The 15,358-nt window shown below is 37.3% G+C and overlaps 1 long non-coding RNA gene across 1 annotated transcript in view; it reads left to right on the forward strand.

The window, feature by feature from the left end:
* Positions 1-5,702, forward strand: part of LOC134735749 (uncharacterized) — a 330,220-nt gene extending 324,518 nt beyond the window's left edge. The window contains exon 4 of the long non-coding RNA XR_010119173.1: positions 5,672-5,702. This is a non-coding gene — a long non-coding RNA (uncharacterized lncRNA). The remainder of the gene's footprint in view (positions 1-5,671) is intronic.
* Positions 5,703-15,358: the final 9,656 nt, after the last annotated feature.

The raw sequence follows: 15,358 nt of genomic DNA on the forward strand, positions 1-15,358 counted from the left end.
CGCAACCTCCGCCTCCCAGGTTCAAGTGATTCTCCTTCCTCAGCCTCCCCAGTAGCTAGGATTACAGGCATGCACCACCACACCTGGCTAATTTTGTATTTTTAGAAGAGACAGAGTTTCTCCATGTTGGTCAGTCTGTTCTCAAACTCACAGCCTCAGGTGATCTGCCCGCCTCGGCCTCCCAAAGTGCTGAGATTACAGGTGTGAGCCACTGTGCCAGGCCAAGACTAGATAATTTATAAAGAAAAGAGGTTTAATTGACTCACAGTTCCACACACTGTACAGGAAGCATGGCTGGGGAGGCCTCAGGAAACTTACAATCATGGCAGAGGGCAAAGATGAAGGAGGGCATTCTCCATGGCTGGAGCAGGAGAAAGAGAGAGCAGGGGAGGTGCTCCCCACTTTTAAAGAACCAGATCTCCTGAGAACTCTCTCACTATTATGGGAACAGCAAAGGGGAAATCCACCCCCATGATCCAATCACCTCTGACAAGGCCCTTTCTCCAACACTGACGATTACAATTTGACATGAGATTTGGGTGGGGACACAAATACAAACCATATCACCCATTATGAATTTCTGGCCATTTGTACATTGTGTTAGAGTGCCAATGTGTTTACAGGAATGAATGAACTTGGTAACCATTAGCAATACTTTTGTACATTAAGCGTTTTCCCATCTCTCTCATGACCCTGAATTTGGTCTATGGTGGAATTTTTTTTCCATGGGCAAAGTTATGATCTGAATGTTTGTGTCTCACCAAAATTCATATGTTGAAATCCTAATCCCCAAAGTACTTGGAGGTGGGACCTTTGGGAGGTAACTGGGGTTAGATTAGGTCATGAGAATGCAGCCCTCATGATAGGATTAATGCTCTTAGGAAAAGAGGAAGAGATAGGAGATTTCTCTCTCCTCCTTGTGAGGATACAAGGAGAAGATGGCCATCTGCACATCAGGAAGAGAGCCATCAATAGAACCGAATCAACAGACACCTTGATCATGGACTTCTGAGCCTCCTGAACTGTGAGAAACAATTTATTATTGTCGAACACACTCAGCCTATGCTAAATTTGTCACAGCTGTCCAAGCTAAGAAAGGCATGGAGCACCTCCCCATCTCTTTAACCTACACAAACCTCCCTTTATTCCAGGAACTACCAGCCACTGAAGAAGATTTTGTATAATTTATGATTGGGCTTGATCTAAAAGCCATGTATCTTATGATATAGTAGTCAATGCATTATCAAAGAATATTACATAAAGCCTCCACACCAAATACTAAATCAGACATCGCTACCACCAAAACATCAGGGCAGCAATGTTATTTTATAGAAAGAATATTAGATTGTGACCCAAAAGAAATCTGTTGTACCTGTGATTTATTTTATAACTAGTTATATGAACTTTGACAAATCACTAGTCGACAATTTACCCATGTGTAAAATCGAGAACTGGATTAAATGTTAAGCACATTCTCTTCCAGCTTTAAACTTATTTAAATAGTTACATATTTAGGGGTTACAAGTGCAGATTTCTTATACACATATATTGCATAGTGGTGAAGTCTGGGCTTATAATGTACACATCACTTGAATAGTGAACATTGCACCCAATAGGTAATTTTTCAGCCCTTAAAGCTCCCCTCCCATTTTCCCAGCTTTTATAGTCTCCAATGTCTATTATTCCACTCTGTATATTCACATGTACCCTTTGTTTAGCTCCCACTTATAGGTGTAAGCATACAGCATCTGCCTTTCCGCGTCTGAGTTGTTTCACTTAAAATAATTGCCTCCAGTTCCTTCTGTGTTGCTGCAGAAGGCAAAATTTTATTCTCTTTTTCATGGCTGAGTAGTATTCCATAGTATACATATATGTACACCACATTTTCTTTATCCAGTCTTTCACTGATGGACACTTAGGTTGATTCCATATCTTTGCTTTGTGGAATAGTGCCATGATAAATATACAAATGCAGGCATCTTTTTGATATAATGTTTTATTTCCCTTTGGGTATATATCCAGTACTGATATTGCTGGATCAAATGGTAGTTCTACTTTTCGTTTTCTGAGGAATCTCCACATTGTTTTCCATAACGGTTGTAGTAATTTGCATTCCCATGAACAGTGTATAAGAATTCCATTTTCTCTGCATCCTTACCAATATCTATAGATTTTTGACTTTTTCATTCTTCTGCATTGGATAACTAGTTTTCCCAAGACCATTTATTGAATAGAGTGTCATTTCACCAGTATATATTTTTGTTGACCTTGTTTAAGATCAGTTAGTTGTAAGTATGGGGTTTTATTTCTGGGTTCTCTATTCTGTTCATTGATCTATGTGTCTATTTTTATACCAGTACCATGCTGTTTGGGGTACTGTAGCCTCATAGTATAATTAGAAGTCAGCTAATGTGTGGGCTGGGCGCAGTGGCTCACGCCTGTAATCCCAGCACTTTGGGAGGCCGAGGTGGATGGATCACCTGAGGTCGGGAGTTCGAGACCAGCCTGACCAACATGGAGAAACACCGTCCCTACTAAAAATACAAAATTAGCCAGGTGTGGTGGCACATGCCTATAACCCCAGCTACTAGGGAGGCTGAGGCAGGAGAATCGCTTGAACCTGGGAGGCGGAGGTTGCGGTGAGCCGAGATCGTGCCATTGCACTCCAGCCTGGGCAACAAGAGTGAAACTCCGTCTCAAAAAAAAAAAAAAAAAAAAAAGAAGTCAGCTAATGTGATGCCTCCAGCTGTATTCTTTTTTCTCAGGATTGCTTTGGCTATTTGGGGTCTTTTTTTGGTTGCATATAAATTTTATGATTTTTTTTTCTAATTCTGGAAAAATGACTGGTAGTTTGATAGGGATTGCATTGAATCTGCAAATTGCTTTGGGTAGTATGGCCATTTTAACAATATTGGTTTCTTCCAATTTATGAGCGTGGGATGTTTTTCCATTTGTTTGTGCCACCTGTGATTTCTTTAATCCATGTTTTGCAGTTATTTTTATAGAGCTCTTCTACCTTCTTGGTTAAAAATACTCCTAGGTTTTTTTTTTTATGCTATAATAAACAGAATTGCCTTTTTGATTTGGTTCTTGGCTAGATTGTTATTGGTGTATAAAAACACTACTAATTTCAGTATGATAATTTTGTACCCTGAGACTTTTCTGAATTCGTTTATCAAATTTAAGAGTTTTTCAGTGGAGTTTTTAGGGTTTTCTAGCTATGAGATTATATTATCAGCTAATAGGGATACTTTTACCTCCTCTTTTCCAATTTGGATGTCTTATTTTTTTTCCTTGTCTTTTGCTCTGGCAAGGATTTCCAGTACTATGTTGAATAACAGTGGCAAAAGTGGGGTTTCTTGTCTTGTACTTGTTCTTAGAGGAAATGCTTTCCACTTTTTCCTGGTAAGTATCATGTTGGCTGTGTGTTTGTTGTATATAGCCGTTATTATGGTGAGATATGATCCTTCTATGCCTAGTTTGTTGAGGATTTTTACCATGAAGGATATTGCATTTTATTGAATGCATTTTCTGTGTCTGTTGAGATAATGATATGGTTTTTGTCCTTAATCTGTTTATGTGATGTACCACATTTACCCATTTGTATATGTTGAATCATCCTTGCATCCCTGGAACAAATCCCACCTAATCATGGTGTATTATCTTTCTGATGTGATATTGGATTGAATTTGCTAGTATTTTGTTGAGAATTTTTGGATCTATGTTCATCAGGGATATTTGTCTGTAGTTTTGATTTTTGGGTCCTTGTTTGGTTTTGATATCAAGGTGACATTGGCCTCATAGCATGAGTTACAGAGAATTCCCTCCTCCATGATTATTTTTGAATAGTTTCAAGAGGACTGGTAGTTATTCTTTGTATGTTTGGTAGAATTTGGCTATGAATCCATCTGGTCCTGGTTTTATGTTGTTGTTGTTGGGAGATTTTTTAATTTCTGATTCAATCTCACCATTCATTACTATTCTGTACAGGAGTTTTATTTCTTCCTAGTTCAGTTTCGAGAGACTGTATATTTCCAGCAATTTAACCATTTCCTCTAGGTTGTCTAGTTTATGAATGTATTATTGATCATAGTCTCTGATAATCTTTTGTATTTCTATGCTCTCACTTATGTCTTTTTTCATTTTTGATTGTGTTTATTTGGAGTACCTCTCTTTTCCTGGTTAGTCCAGTTAGTGATTTGTCAATTTTATCTTTTCAAAGAATCAGCTTTTCCTTTCATTAATCAATTGTAATTTTTTGGTCTCTATTTTAGTTAGTTCTGCTCTGATCTCTGTTATTTCTTTTCTTCTTTTAACTTTAGGTTTGGTTTGTTCTTGTTTTCCTAGTTCCTTGAAGTGCAATGATAGGTTGTTAATTTGTGAGTATTTCACCTTTTTATGTAGGCATTTAATGTTATAAACCTCCCTCTTAGCAGTGCTTTTTCTGTATCCACAGGATTTGATACACTGTGTTTTCATTTTCATTTGTTTCAATAAAAGTTTTAAATTTTCATCTGAATTTCTTCATTTATGCAGTGACTGTTTAAGAGCATACTGTTTAATTTTCATGCATTTGCTTAGTTTACAAATTTCCTTTTGGTATTGATTTCTGGCTTTATTCCACTGTGGTCTGAGGAAATAATTTATATGATTTTGATTTTTTAAAACTTGTTAGGAATTGTTTAATGGCCTAAGAGGTTATCTATCTTGAAGAATATTTGATGTGCTGATGTATATTCTGCAGAGTGTATATTCTGCAGCTGTTGGATAGAATGTTGTATAAATGGCTATTAAGTCCATTTGGTCTAAAGTCCAATTTAAGTCCGATGTTTCTTTTTAATTTTCTGTCTTGATGATCAGTCTAGTACTGTGAATGAGGTGTTGAAGTCACCCACTATTGCATTGCTGTCTGTCTCTTTCTTTAGGTTTAGTAATATTTGTTTGGTGAATTTTGGTGCTCTAATGTTGGGTGCATATATATTTAAGATTGTTGGCTGAATTGATCCCTTTATCATTATATAATGAATTTCTTCATCTTTTTTTTTTTACTGCTTTTGATTTAAAATCTATTTATTCTAATGTAAGTATAGCTACTCCTGTTTGCTTTTGGTTTTTGTTTGCATGAAATACCTTTTTCCATTCATTCACTTTCAGTCTACATATCTTTATAGGTAAGGTGAGTTTCTTGAAGGCATCATATAGTTGGATCATTTTTTTTTATATTCATTCTGCCACTTCATATCTTTTTAGTGGAGCATTTAAGCCATTTACATTTAAGATTAATATTAATATGTAAGGCTTTTTTCCTGTCATATTGTTTTTTTCAAGTTGTTTTATACATTCTTTGTTTATTTCCATTTCTGTCTTTTTTTCTTTGTGGTTTGATGAAATTCTGCCATGTTGCCATTTGATTCCTGCCTCTTCTTCCTTTGTATGACTGTTTCATATGAGCTGTGAATTTTATATTTCTATATGTTTTTATGATAGTAAAATTGACCTTTTGTTTCTATGTTTAATAACCTTTTGTGCATTTCCTGTAGGGACAGTCTCATGGTGAGAAATTCCCTCAGTGCTTGCTTTTCTGGGAAAGACTTTATTTCCCTTTCATTTTTGAAGATTATTCAAGCAGGATATAAAATTCTCAGCTAACAGTTTTTTTTTTTTCTTTCAGCCCTTTGAAAATGCCATCCCATCCTCTTCTGGCCTATAAGGTTTCTGCTGGAAAGTCTGCCATTAGTCCGATGGAATTTCCTTTATAAGTGAGTAGACATTTTTCTCTTGCTAATTTTAAAATTTTTTCTTTCACTTTGACTGTAGACATTTGGATTATAATATACTCTTTGAATTCTTTTCTGTAATGTATTTTTCTTGGGATTGCTAGGCCTCCCATATCTGGATATCTAACGCTCTTAATATAGTTGGCGAGTTTCCATCAATTATTTTCTCAAACGGATTTATTAAACTGTTGATCTCTCTTCCCCCTTGATAATACTGACAATTTGTACTTGCAGTCACTTTATATAATCCCAGAAGGCTTTGTTTATTCTTTCTTACTTTTTACTTTATTATTTTCTTACTGGATTATTTAAAATACCTATCTTCAAGTTCTGATAGTCTTTTTTCTGCTTTATCTAGTCTATGATTGAAGCTTTAAAATGTATTTTTATTTCCCTCAATGAATTTTCTAGCTCCAGAATTTCTGTGTGTTTTTTTAAAGATATTTATCTCCTTGGTAAATTTCTCATTCATATCCTGAATTGATTTTTTGGTTTCTTTGTATGGCTTTTTAGATTTCTCTTGCATCTCATTGGGCTTCTTTAAAATCACTATTTTGAGTTCTTTATCTGACATTTCTAGGAGTTCTTTTTGATTGGGATATGTTGCTAGACAATTGTTTTATCTTTTGATTGTGTCATATTTCCCTGCTTTTTCATGTTTCCTGTGTTCTTCCTCTGATATCTGTGCATCTGGTGTAGCAGTTGCTTGTTCCAATTTTTTGAAATTACTTTTGTAGGGGAGAAATTTTCCCTGAGGTTATATGTATATTGTTGATTAATGTAGTTTGACTTTGACTTTGGATGCCTGTGCTAGTGTGATCTTTGCATTACTTCTTTGGCAATACACAGGGTCAGCGGTATCTGTGATTTCCTCAGTTGCTTAGGGTATAGTTATTAGTTCAAGTAGTGGTACAGTTTTTGGGGAGGACTTGGATGTAAACTGACCTACTCTTTGGGCCCTGTTGGTGGCAGCAGTGGGGTAAATATGCCCTTTTTAAGGCCCCAGAGCAGTTTACACTGGCTTTAGTGTTAGAGGGTCCTGGAGATCTGATTCTTGAATCTTCAGGTGGCTTGCTTAGAAACTAGAAGTGGAAGAAGTGGACCAGGCATGTGGGTTGGTTCTTAGACACTTGGGCAGCTGAGTTGGTGTGCGTGATGGTTGTAGCAGTGGTGTAGCCACCCACTGGTACCCACGAAGTCTATGCTGGTGTTGCTGAAAGCTGTGATGTGTTGGGTGGGCTAGTCCCTAGTCCTCCAGCTGCCCATAGCAGGGCAGTGGCTATTGTCTGAAGTGTGCTTAGGAAATCTTTGTCTCCCCATCTCTTCCCTGGCTGGGTAGTGGCTGCAATCACATTTGCTCAAACTCAACTCAAGGGTGGGGCACAGCCCAGTGTTAAACCCTCAAATTGGTGCAAACTGTGGGTTTATGAACAGAGAGGGCAGGGCCCCTCTTAGATGAGCAACCTGGGTAAGATGCTGTGGGCATGATGGTTCACTCAAGTCTCAGTCTCACAGTAGCCCATGACAGTGTGGTGGGTATTGTTCTAGATAGGAGAGCCTAGTTTCTTTGTTCCTCCTTGGCCAGGTGGTGGCTGCAGTCATGCCAGCTTGAACTCAGCCCAACGATGGGATGTAACCCAGGATTAAACCCTCAAAATGACACCTTGGGCCTGAGGCAAGGGAGGGGCCTCTCCTAGGTAGGCAGGATGAACAAGAAACTACGGAGTGTGCAGTCCACTTGCATCTTAGTCTCACAGCAGCCCACTACAGGTCAGTTGTTACTGTCCTAGATATGTAAAAGAGCCTGTCCCTTCTTAGCTGGGTGACAGATGCAGCTACATTAGCCCAAACTTAGTCCAAGGTTAAGAGGGGGTGAAGTCCAGCATTAAACTCTCAGAATGGTGCCTTGGGCTTGGATCCAGAGAGAGCAAAATTCTTCTCAGGCAAGGAGTGTGAACAAGGAGCTGTGAGCAGTATGGTTCATTCACATCTCAGTCTCAACAGCAGCCCAAAGCAGGGCAGTGGGGACCCTATCAGGGGTTTGTGGGATGACAATCTCCTCTCTCCCTCCCCAAGGCAGTGCAGCAGCAACAGCCATTTCTGTAGATCACTGGTATCTCTCTCCCTCCTCAAGGCAGTGCAGCAGCAACAGCCATTTCTGTAGATCACTGGTATCTAGGTTTTCAAAATGGCTCTCAGCTGAAGCTGCTCCATTCTTACATGCCTGTGGGATGCTGCATGTGTTCCTTTTCTGGAGCAACATCTCTGTGAAATCTTTAGGCAGTGCTGTATGTCAGGCTTGAAACCATAATGGGTCTGTTAGCAGTGCTGAATCCATACATGTCTGCAGCAAACTCGATTCTTGCCTCTTCAAGGAAACAATGTGGCCAAGGGGCATAAGGCAGAAGGAGAGACTGAGGCAAGTTTTAGAGGAGGAGTGAATGTTTATTAAAAAGTTCTAGAGCAGGAACAAAAGGAAGTAAAGTACACTTGGAAGAGGGACAAGCGGGCAACTTGAGAGACCCAAATGCTCTGTCCAACCCTTGACTTGCAGTTTTATACATTGGCATGATTCTGGGGTTTCCATTTCTCCTCCCTCGATTTTTCCCTCAGGGCAGGCTGTCCACATGCGCAGAGGCCACATGCGCGGTGTGTTTACTGAATTTGTGCCCATGCTCATTTGAGGTGCTTTTCCCTTACCAGTTGAGCGTTCCTAGAGGAAGGTCATATACCAGTTAAATTCCACCATTTTACCTCTTAGTGCACATGCTTGAGCCTTCTCACCCAACTCCTGAGATCTTATCAGGAAGCTGCTGATCACTAGCTTCAAGAGCGGGCCTTTCCCTGGCACCAGCTATGACCAATTACTATTTTAGAGAGACAGTTTAACAACTGCCTGGCCATCACCTGATGATCGCCTGACATTCCTGGTGGGAGCCTTTCCTCCCCTGCTCATGTCTGCCTAGCTACTTATTCTAACAGGTCAAAGGTTTCTCCTGTAGCCAAGATTGTAAAAGTTTGTTTCAGAACGTGGAGCCCTGGGGGTTTCTCTCTTACTGATTCCCCATGTCCAGGAACCCCTTCTAGCTCTTAGTCCCTGGCCAGGCAAGCTGCCTCAAAACCTCTCCTTACTTACTTCTGGTGCTTCCTATCTCTGGTGAATCTTAGTGTTCTCTCCTAGATGATCTCTTCAAAATATCTCTACTTACTATCCTGGTTCCTCTCCATGGAGGACGCACATACTACCTGAATCTAGTCAGCCATCTTGACCTCAACCTCTCTTCTAGCTTTATAATTCTATGGTTTCCTTCATGTTGTGAAGAAATTCTCACTGTCATATAACAAAATCAATAGGAGAATACATTTAAAACTATTCTTTAGAGCTTCTCTGGAAGTCTGTTTCCATGTGACTAATACAAAATAAAAAGTATTATAAAAAATTGAAATGTGAATATATAATGTTTTGTTCCATAGTTGCCATAGCACTAGGTTATGTCCACACATGAATAAACAATCTTATATAATAATTTATTTAAGAAGGAAAATATACATATGGGGTGATAATGGGGCCCTGTTGCTCTGGCATACATATAAAAGTAAGGCTAAATTATTTTTATTTTAACCTCCTACCTTGAGATGTTATACTCATTTGTAATAGCCCTAATCTGTCAGTCATTATTTTCTTCTGTATCACATTGCTATTTAATTTATGGATTGGAGAATAAATGCCTAAATCATAATCTCTGCACCGGGTAGTTTATTCCCTTTGATCCCGATCTGATAAGAGATAAATTCTGTTAATTAATAGTTGCTGAAGAAGCTGACAAGAAAGCTTGGATCTGGTGGGATTGTTTGGGAAACTTTTTAAGGCAAATCATAATCCTCATAAAATATTCCTTAAAGATGGTAGCTATAAATTATACCTACTTTCCTAAGTTACCAATGAGCTAGAAAGATTTGATTTTTAATGCATTTGCATCATAAAATATCTTTATGCTTTTTAAAAATATTATTTCTGTTTTATATCTTATTGTTTTTATTTTCTCCTAAGTAACTTTGTCTTCTTTCTAAGAGGGCATAATGAATGACACACAAACCAATGATAAATGACAACTTACATATCAATTATTTGTTTCTTTGGTTTTCTCCATGACTATACCATATTTCCATGAACAACTGATCTAATGAGTAGGTAGATAGACTGTAATGATTTGGAAAATAATCTATGTAGTAGCTGGCTATCTGAATCAGTCTAGTCAATACCATAACAAAGAACTACATAAAGCATCCCTCAGTCTACAAAGAACCAAAGCTGTAACTGATGACATATATTCCATAGCATCCATTCCACATTTCTATCAATGCCTCCCATATGGCCTGAAATGAGCAAGATGCTTAATAAATGTTTTTTGAATAAAGAAAGAAATTAGAATTGTTTATAACACTCTTTTATAATGACAAATTGATGAATTTTTCAAAGAGTTAAATAACAAAATAATATTGGCATACATATTATATTGTCAACTATTCTCTACCAGGATCCCTGGTCAAATATCTTCACTCATATGTCTGAAGTATGATTTCTGATGATATTTTGGAGAAAAGAGATTAGAAAGTATAATGGCTATTTTTGACAGCTTCTATCTTGATCATTTAATTACTTTTTCCCTTCTGATATATTTTCTATTGAATTTATTTGGGACAGTATAATTAAACTTAGAGCATTGTTTTATTCTTTTGTTCCAAGTTTGGATTTTGAGACTTTAAATTCTGTTAATTGATAGTTGCTGAAAAAGCTGACAAGAAATCTTGGATCTGGTGGGATTGTTTGGGAAAGTTTTTAAGGCAAATCATAATGGCTGGATCAGGACTAAATTGATTTTAAGAGGAAGGAAGAGCTACATAGTGAGATAATTAAATAAAAAAAGAAAGAAACAAGAAAAGAAAGGAAGGAAGGAGGGAGGGAAGGATAATGGAAGGAAGGAATGAAGGAAGGAAGGAAGGAACGAAGTCGGGAGGGAGGAAGAAAGGAAGGAAGGAAGAAAAGCAGGAAGGAAGGGAGGAATGGAGGAAAAGAAGGAAGGAAGGAAGGAAAGAAAAAATGGAGGAGAAAGTAAAGAAAACAAGTAAGTGAAGGTACACTAAAAGTTTTCTGAGCATAATTTTTGGTATATTTGTGAGAGAACGAAGTCATTTTGATGAGAAAATCTGAAGAGAAAGGCAAAATTCTTTTGAAATGTTTTTCTATGGTAGTTGATGAGTTATAACTTTCTTTACACTAGGAAAGAAAACTATTAGAATGGAAAAAGTTGATGGGTTATTTATATCAAACAATTATAAAAATGAGACATGATAAATATAAAAACAAGTTTAAAACGATTTTAACAACCATATGAGTAAACTAAAGCATTTTTTCTGTCAATATTTGAGGTATAAAGTGTTTAGAGAATTGAAGAGTTATAAGAAAAAATACCGAATTTTAAATATTTATAACAGATATATTTTTGCTGGCTAATTTATTTGTCATCGTGACTGCATCACTAGATGCCTGATACTTGGCTAAATATTATTTCTGGGTGTGTCCATGAGAATGTTGCTGGATAGATTAACACTTGAATATGTTAAACTGAGTAAAGCACATTGTTCACCCAGTGTGGGTGGGCCTGATCTAACTTGTTGAGGGCTTGAATATAACAAAAAGGGAGAGGATGGGAGAATTTGCTTTCTCTGCACAATTGCTTGAGCTGAAACATCAGTCTTTTCCTGCTGTTGGATCAGGACTGTCTCTCGGTTTTCAGGCATTCAGGTCTTCAGACTTGGACTAAAACTATACCATTGACTCTCCTAGATCTAAAACTTGCAGATGCCAGATCATGGTGCGTCTCAGCCTACATAATCAAGAGAACTAATTCTAATCTTTCTCTTTCTCTCTCTCTCTCTTTCTTTCCCTCTCTGTCTCTCACACACACATACACACACACACGTATATATCTCCTATTGGCTCTGTTTCTCTGGAGGACCCTAACAAATACAGATATTTTAATACCAAGAGTGATTCTAGAGGAAGAGAATTTCGGGAGTCATTTTCTGAATTGGTTCTAGTGTTTCCAGAATTGGCTCTCTAATATGTTTAAATTTAAAGATGCTCATGTCTCTATTTTCAGTAGTTAGCAGAGAACTGATAGTCCATAGCATGAATTGGTAACAGAGATACACAAAATATCTGCTTTGGATCTTCTTAATCACTCACTTAAAAGAATCAAGGAACTCAGTAACTTTATGTGTGATGCCACTAAACATTTTTTGAAAACTAGTGAACATAATGAGATGGTCTGGTTGTTCCTAATGTCACTGGAAAAAGAAGTGGTGAAAGAAAAGGACGAGCTCATGGATTTGAATTCCTTAAAACTTATTTAAGTTTTCCATTGGTATTTCATACAAACAATTTTTATTTTAAAATGTGCTAAAATTGAGAAAATCTGCATATCATGAAGTCTAACACTCATGTGAAGGTCAAAGAAAATTTATACTTTACCAGGGAGTCAATACTCCACCCAACAGCCTTTTTCTACCCACAATGCAAGATTAATATTCCTAGGAGTTATTGAGAAAACTAAACCCATGGAGGGGTAGCTTTGTTATTGGTGCTATTATGTTGGACCACAATAAAACTGTGTTGGATTTGAGTCTTGACTGATAAATTTAATCACAGATTTATCTCTGTGTTTTACTTTCAGCAAATATTTGTGGACACCCTATTCCAAGGTAAAAAACAAAAACAAACAAAACAACAACAACAACAACAACACTTTACCAGACATTATAAGGGTTAAAAGGAGTATATGACATAATTCCTATAGAGATGACATATATTTAAGTTATTGCTTGAGATACAAATATGGCAATGAAAGGAGGCTATGGCAAGTTTCATATACTTAGTACATGCTAATCTCAGGCATTTCAGAGTTTGATGATGATGTAGGATTTGGCTTTGAATCAAGGGTAATATTTGTATAGGTAAGTAGGTAGGTGGGTAGGTATTAGAACATGGTGGGTGCTTCAAGTAGGCAGTCATGAGTAAAGCAGGGGGGAAAAACTGAAAAGTCAGCTAACAACAGTGTTTGAGTTTAGCTAGAATATAGATTTCATTTAGGAGCTTAATAAAGATAAAGAGGAAATTATAGTTTGGGGCCAATTAAGTAAAAGACTTTTAATTCTAACTTAAAGTTTTCCAAATTAATTCTTTTAACAATGGAAGAACGTTTCGTAGTTTTCAAATAGAAAAACGTCATTGTGGTATTCTATGAAGGTCTGGGAAGAGAAAGAAAAAAGTGATTAGTCTTTACTGAGTGTTACTGACTCAGGTGATCTTTTGGTAATAGATTAGAAATGTTAGTTCCTAGTGCAATTACTCGTCATTAATAAGAGTTTAAGGTAACTATCAGGCAAGCAGAAACCTTCCCTCAAGATTGACATAGCCTATGTTATTCTTTCTGACTTATCTCACGGGGCTGAGTTGATAGATCTCAAAATACTTTTTAAAAAGCAGACTGGGTGGCCAGGGCCAATTCCCAACTGATCCAGATAGAACTTGGCATAAAATCCTCTAGGGAATGTCTGGGTCCCACCAGCTCTGCCACCTGACCACTAGTGGGCAGACACAGCCCTCGGTTCTCAGGAAAATTTTATATCAGAGAGGGGAATCAGGGTCAGTGATTTCAGGGGCAGTCCCTTTCACTGCTTAATCCAACCTGGCTGACTTAATGACATAAACTATAGATTTACTGCCTCTGCCCCCTGAGCACAGAGCCACCACCTTCACTCTAAAGGTAATTCCACCTGGTAATTAACTGTGAAATATTGAGTGGCCAGTGCCTGACCCGAGTGTTTGTGCCAAGCAAAAGTTTCACTTGTTTTTTTTTTTTCTTTTTTTTCTCTCTTTCACTGCCAGTTTGTGTGTATGTGTATTTTTAAGTATTAACTCTCATGGAAGCACATGCCTATTTAAAATTCCCAGACAATGAGTCAGACCCATTCAGTGAGGTTCCTGGAGAGTCACATGATGTGATTTGATGAAACTTCACCTTATGAAGGGTTGGAGGAAAAAATTAAAAAAAACACTTTCAGACTTATATACATATACACATATACATACACATACATATATATTGTTGTGGATATATACTTGTATATAATGTCATATAATTTTGCATACACACACACACACACACACGGAAGAGAAACAGGCAGACACATATATACATGCAGTTAAAAAAAATCCCTTTGCTTTGTTTCTCTCTTGTTTCCCTCAATAGATATTTAAAAATCTGGTGAGCCAACAGCTCATGCCTCTTTGAAACAAGAAGACAGCAGAAGCCCTGTAGGTACATGTGCTGCATATGAGTTTTAGTTAGGTAGCTACCCTCTGAAATCACAATAGTGAGACTGGAAATTTGGATTCCAAAGTGATAAAGAGTTAGCATTGCTGAAACTTAGGATATCTGAGTGGTTTCACTTGCTGCTCTGATATGCTATAGGCTTATTTAGGCCTTTAAAAATTCTGTATTATAATTTATACTTTTCTTCAAATCAGTTAGATGTTTCATGGTATAAGTAACATATCTTTTTACATTGAACAATAAAGTAGGCTACCTCCTGTGAATAAATCCAAATTATAGTAATTTCTGAAGCTCTTCAATTAATTTTTCTGTATGTCTTCTCTAAGTGTAAACTCACTCTAGGAGTGGTATTTGCAGTGTGAAAACCTCATTTGCTAATGAACCCTAGCTATAAGCAGGATTGAGTCACTTCTTATGAAAAATATATGAGTTATAGAATAATAAGTATTCTAGAATGAGCCTGCCTCAAGAGAGGTATGGATGGAGAGCAAGAAAGCTAATAGTTGCTTATAAAGGGAAAGCTCCCTTCAAAAGGTTGAGGACAGATGGAGGATTTGGGGAGTGTGTTGGTGTTTTAAAACATCATACAGGAAGTAATTGCTGCATTGATTCATTCACTTAATAAACATTTATTGAGAGCCCACTGTGTGCCAGAAACTGCTAGGTGCTGGAGATTCAAGAACCCACAAGTCCTTCTAGTTTGATGGATGGGAGTTTCATAAGCAAATAGTTATAATTCGGGAATGTGGAAAGTACTGTGAAAACACAGGTGCAGCAATGACTAACTTTGTCTAACAGAATTTGATAAAACTTCACAGAGGAGGTGATATTTGATCCAGATCTTTACAGATAAGTAGGAAATGACTTGTTGAAAAATTACTAAAGCAGAGGAAAAAATTATGAATGTTGGGAATGTAGGGTTGAAAGAGGAAGGCCCATTAAAGATGTAATTTAATATTAGCCAGAACTGGTCCATAATAGGGAGCTTTGAATATGCAATTCATTTGCACTTTTATTCTGGGTGAATCCAGAAGCTAAACATATTTCAGCAGTGGGTTTAGAACCAGGAAATGGAAAGCGACTAGTAATCTAGGCTCTCCCTCATAATATTCATCCTCATTCTCTGTCCCTGTTTCTGTCTCTCTTTCTCTTTCTTTCTTCCTCCTTCTCCTTAACCCGCTC

This window comes from Symphalangus syndactylus, chromosome 23, assembly GCF_028878055.3.
Source record: "Symphalangus syndactylus isolate Jambi chromosome 23, NHGRI_mSymSyn1-v2.1_pri, whole genome shotgun sequence".
In the NCBI taxonomy this organism is placed as follows: Eukaryota; Metazoa; Chordata; class Mammalia; order Primates; family Hylobatidae; genus Symphalangus; species Symphalangus syndactylus.